Below are 5,825 nucleotides of genomic sequence, written 5' to 3'. Positions count from 1 at the left end.
AAAATTTTAAAATTTGATTTAAATATTAATTCTCTTTATCGTTATCATAGTATTTCTTATACACTTCTCGTGTGCAATTTTTCAACTTATTTGTTGATGAATTATACACATATTCTGATGTGTGCGTACAAACCTCCATGTACACATTTACGCATACACAAATATTTTCTTACATGCGTCTTTCATTTCCTGTCATAGGCTTGTTTTGCATGTTCTTGGATTCTGCGTGATGAATAAATGAGCAACTCACAGTATGAGTTATCACACACTGTGTACATTTTTGGAAAGGTTAGGAGTTGTCCTCTGTGTCATGCAAGCCCAGCAGAGTCTGGGCACACTGGACTTACTGCTGAGGAGGAGAAAGGGGCTGACAGTAGGGAAGCAGGAAGAAGTTAGTACACATAAGTTCATGATCCACCAGCCTGGATGTCTTAAAAGAGCCACACACACTTGAAAGACGCAAGAGAGGGCATAAGAAGAAACAATGGTGCTTACAAAGACCAGGATGATCCGTGTGGCTCTGGTCTCAGGAGTGGACCCAGGGGAGACCTTGTTCCTGTGGATGTGTTGGAGCCGCTGCTTGTGTCTGTACAGGATGAAGACCATGGAGCTGCTGGCCCAGATCATGAGCCCTAAGCCCAAAGCATCTGGGCAGGTCATCAAAGGTGCAAACATTGAGTGTTTTGTTATGTTCTGGGATATAGCATGACAGTAAACAAAATCCTTTTTCTGTGTGATGGTGTCATTGCCCCAAATGCTAGTCATGTGCATGGCAACCATAATGTTTGCCAGCATATGAAGGGTCCAGCAGAGGAATAAGGAAAAACCAATGTACTTGGGAGCTTTCACCTTCAGCTCTGCCCACCTGGCGTCACCAGGGCTGATGATGATCACCTGGAAGATACTCAAGAGGCACGTGGTGCCAAGGGACACTCCTCTGCCCACTCTGTGAACATAGAACAACAGCTTGCATCCGACATCGCTGGGGAAATCTTTCCATCCAAATGCTGCCATTGTCTGGGGGATTCCTCTAGAGAGATTAACCAAGACGTTGGCTATTGTCAGATGCTTGAAAATCAAGTCTATGGACCTTAACCTGTACTTAATAAATGAAAGGGAGACATAATGGAAAAGAAGAAAAATATTGCCCAGGCTGCCAAGTGTAGTCTGCGCCAAGAGGATCATCGCCATTGCCAGTTCTCTGGAGAGCATCCTGAGTGCCCATGGAATCACGTTAGTCTGCGGAGTCAGAGGGTCCTGCATGGGAAGAGGAGGCTCGGGTCACATTTGTACCGCCAAAGAAAATCCCCTGTGAAGGCAGGGGCCTACCATCAATTCTCACTTGGAAAGATTGGCTTAATTTTTTCTTCTCCTCAAATTGAATAATAAACAACAACAATAATAATAATAAACTTTAAGGAGCACTTACCATGTAGCAACCACTCCGTTGGAAACCATGCATGTGCTTGATCCTGCACAGACGTAGGAGGCAGAAAGCTCTGTTACATACATCATAAAGCAGGTTGGGGTTTTGACAGCGATGTAAGGACATGTATTTAAAGTTACCTTCTAGTTAGAGACAAACAGATGACTGAGGCCAACTGGCTGGTAACAAAGATCATACATTTAACCACCCTGCTTCTCCATAGAGAATCAGCCGTGTTCTTCAGGGAGATTGGATACATATGTAGCTGTGGTTTACGGCTTTCACTTAAATTATAATCCTTTGTTGCATCGTGTGATTGTTAAGAGTTTCCATTCATTTATCAATATTTATTCTCTAGACCAATATGCAGAGCCCATAGAGCGTCAGACACCATATTCCGAGCAGGAGCTTGCAGTGAGCGCTGTACCAGAGAGAGCTGCGCTTGGACAGGTTGGTGAGGGAAAGAATGGATGACGGGGCAGAGACTATTCTCATTTTACTCCAAGAACAAAAATAGGAGGGAAACTCTCACAAGGAATGATAGTGATTTCAGCTGTGAAACACCGGCATTGACTGCTGATGGGAAACGAGAGTGGATGGTAGAAGCACGTTAGCACTGATTTCAAATGATGCCCTTCTTTATTATCTGGGTTAAGGAAAACTACTCAAACGTGAGCCGAGACCCGTGGAAGCTGTTAAACTGTAAGACAGAGATGCTCAGGGAAATCTGAAAGCATAAACTCTTTTTAAATGCATTTTTATGCCTTAAAGTAGAAGCTGCCTCCTAGACCTTGTTTTCAACCTGAGGCAGTATCACTTATTCACAGGAGCCTCACAGCTCCCTCGGAGCCTCATGATGATAACAGGACCTTGCCCGACCTCCACCCGGATGTCAGTGGCCCCTTATTTTCAGACGACTTAGGGACCCAGTAGAGAGGCAAATCCTGTGCCCAGTGATCCCTCCTATATGCACAGTTAGAGAAATCATTGTATCCCAGCAATCATCAGCATTCCTCCCCAGCACATTCACCCTGTGCCTATTACAGACACAGCAGCCTGACCTTTACTATGGCTGGGAATTATGTCTATGCTTCCAACCACAGCTCCACAAATGACTGACTTCAGCATTCCTTCCAAAACACCAGGACCATATCCAGGAAGCTCATATGGACGCACTGCAAGCCTGGGTGTTTCGGGGTGGCGCTGTTTCTCAGGTGTGTGCTTGGCTGCCACTTTCCAAAAGCAGCTCACCCTCCTTCTTTAGCACTGCCTGGTTTCACCCGGGCAACCCCTACATGAGGCCCTGAGAGCGAGTCATTTGTGCCACTCAGGAAGCTGTTAAGAACCTTCAAATAATCAGGTTTCACCACTGCTGGGGTGAAAACTCAATACAAACTGCCATTAACATGTAGACTAAATTTTCCCAGAAGACACCAGCAATTGGGATGCAGCTTGATATTCGGATGGAAGCACAAAGATTCTTCTGCTTTTAAGCAGGAAGCGACACCTATCCCAGGCATTATTGAACATTTAGTCACATTCAGTTCCTTGAACTGTGGGTTGTGAGTCACTCTAAGAAGAGAAATCATGGAGAGTAAATGCAAAGTCCTTGCTAGTTTCACTTCTCGCACACATCAATTAAATCATACAGGGAATAAGCAATCATAGTAGACGTTCATTGAAATTTGTTGATGATATTAATGTGTAATATATATATAAGCTGAAATATCTAACAATAACACTTTGTGCATTCATAAATTCATATGATGATTGGATTTTTATGCTGAAATAGTTTCACACCAGGGAGAAGAGCACAGAAATGTATTTTCAGCTTGACAGATGCTGTGAGTATCCAGTTATCTTTTCCCTCAATGCTAGTTCCCTCATTTGAAGGGGAGAAAGCAGTCTCCCCCAATCAGCAGACTGCTGATGTTTTCACGACAGGCCTGAGTACTGTCTAATTAATGAAGCACACCCCAGAACTAGCGACAGCATTTCTACTCCAGTCATAGCCACTCTGATACATAGCTTCTGTGAAGGTGTTCTTCAATCACAGAGATAGACCTTCCTCTATATTTGACATAGGAATATGTTCCACCCACACCTCTAGCAATCCTCCCAGTTCTTCCTACTCAACAGGAGATAAGTCTCAGACTTGGTAATTTGGGTTCTTTAAACTCAGCTTTCCTGATGATGACAATTAAACACCAGGCATTTTTAGGTGGCTCTCAATGAGATAAGGAGCCCTAAGGCAGTGAGGAGGGTCTCGGACCCCAACTCTCTGCTTCCCTCAAGCTCAAGCTCAGCACTCTATCTTCCCCCTTGTAGAGCACTGGGTAGGTTTCCCCCGGAAAGTGTCCTTATTTCCAGCAGATCTTGCACAGACCTTCGAGTACCTCCTCCTCTCAGCACTCTGCCTCTCAGTGAACAGAAAACACTCACCTGGCTTCTCCCGTTGGCGGCGCAGAGAGCTCAGGGGAAAGTCAGCACACGCAGAGCCAGCGGCAGGGAGGCAGGCCGACACTGCGTCCAGGTATTTGAGTCCGTGTCCTCGCTCCTTCACTGCACAGCGCTGATCGTTTCACCTCCAGGGGCATTGACAGCGCAAGCCTGGGGAGATGAGAGCATCTCCGGAATTTGTTTCCCCAGTTGCTAATTACCGAAACCAATTACAAGTTTCCAGTAACTCTCTCCAAAGAGACCATGGAATTATTCAGGTGAGGCTTCTTGTCCAGCATCCTGGAGACAAACGGGGTCTTCCATAGAGGGAGCAGGAATGCTGAGGTCTGACATATGAGTCTCTGGAGCCTCTGTTCCTCCATATGTTTCCTTCCCAAACTGGTCTCCTCTTCAATCCACGATTTGCAACATCATATAAGTTATGCATAGCATAATGAAATCAGGAGAAATAGCTGCAGATTCTTCAATAGACACCAGAAATAATACAGTGTCCATAATGGAAACGAGATATCAGTGACCACTCATGATTCAATGCCAATGGATATGCACACTTGCAGGAGAAGGGCAAGAACCCTTGTACCTTCTGGTCTGACCCATAGGATCCCTGCCTGGCCCTGCCTGCTCCACCACTCCTCTCTGATGCTCTGTATTTCCTAGATCCCTCTTCTCATCCCTTTTTGTCTATAGTTTAGAAAAACTAGTTATTGCAGGTATGTCACTCGACGCCTAACCAAAAGATTACCTGTTTCTCCCTTTATTCTCTGTCTTATTCAGTCTAGACTCCCCTGCCAAAACCGTCTCTGCTTCTCATCAACCCAATCATAGAACAGTACTTAAAAATAGTCTTCCACAGAACTCTTCTGAAAAATAAGACAAACCTGAGTGACTCGCATGGCCTTGACTCCAGCCGTCGCTGGCTGTCATGAGGAGAAGGGCAGGCTCGCTATGTTGCTGTTAGATACTTTCCAGTCAGTTCCAGCCGAGAGTGACCCCGTGTGCCCAGCATGAAGCACTGCCTGTGTGCCCACCTCACAACTGGGACTCTCAGAGTCTCCAAGTCACTGGAGGACGCAATAGACGCAGCGGAGGAAGAACCTCACTGTTGCTGCTCGCCTAGTCTAGCACCCTGGAGGGACCCAGTTCAGAGCATAAAGGGTTCTGGGTATCGTTCTGGGCCCAGAGATTGCAGCTGCCTCTTTCTTTCAGCTCAAGCGTGTGTGCTCTTCTTCAGGGAAGTTGCTAGTCTCTAGACTCTAGTCTCAAATTCCAAGGAGCAGGTTGCTTGTTTCCAGAAAGTCCTCGCTGCCCTGCCGTTGGAAGTAGGCAACTGAGACTGGGGGTGACGTTGGGGATGGGAGTGGGGAGAAGACACATGGATATAGGCACTGACGGCAATGACCCCCATGTTTCCTGAGTCACAGAACCTCCAACTATAGCTCCAGTTAAGCAGCGGTGCCCCAGATCCACTCCAGACTCAATGCCATGGGCAGAGCTTTGGAGTCCAGAGCGCACTGGTGCCAGACACATAGCAGTCCTGTGTGTCTGGGCTCTAGGCCATCTCAGGGTGCTCGACAGATCACACTGATTTTGTGTAATGACGTTGTCATTGACATGCCTGCAGTGTGGGTGTGCGTCTATGAAAATCTCAAAGTCACTGCCATCGAGTCGAGTCTGACTCACAGTGATCCTATAGGACGGGGGTTTCTCCCTGCAGTTTCTGATAATGTGACCCTTTTTTTTTTTAAGTTTTACTCTATTTATTAAAAAATAGTTACTCGTGATGAAAATATACACTGCAAAACAGTCACAGGGTAAGCAATTTCTGCACTTGCAGGTAAGTGACATTGGTGACTTTCTTCATGTGGTACAGCCACCCTCACTGGCCTTTTCTTCTTCTTTTTTAAGAATCATTTTATTGGGGCTCCTACATCTCTTGTTA

At 45.9% G+C, this 5,825-nt stretch overlaps 1 pseudogene; it reads right to left on the bottom strand.

The window, feature by feature from the left end:
• Nucleotides 1-261: 261 nt before the first annotated feature.
• LOC142432619 (vomeronasal type-1 receptor 4-like) lies at nt 262-1,267 on the bottom strand (annotated as a pseudogene).
• Between the last annotated feature and the right edge of the window lie 4,558 nt (nt 1,268-5,825).

This window comes from Tenrec ecaudatus, chromosome 18 (genome assembly GCF_050624435.1).
Source record: "Tenrec ecaudatus isolate mTenEca1 chromosome 18, mTenEca1.hap1, whole genome shotgun sequence".
NCBI classification, from domain to species: Eukaryota; Metazoa; Chordata; class Mammalia; order Afrosoricida; family Tenrecidae; genus Tenrec; species Tenrec ecaudatus.
This window is presented reverse-complemented; position numbering and strand designations above follow the sequence as displayed.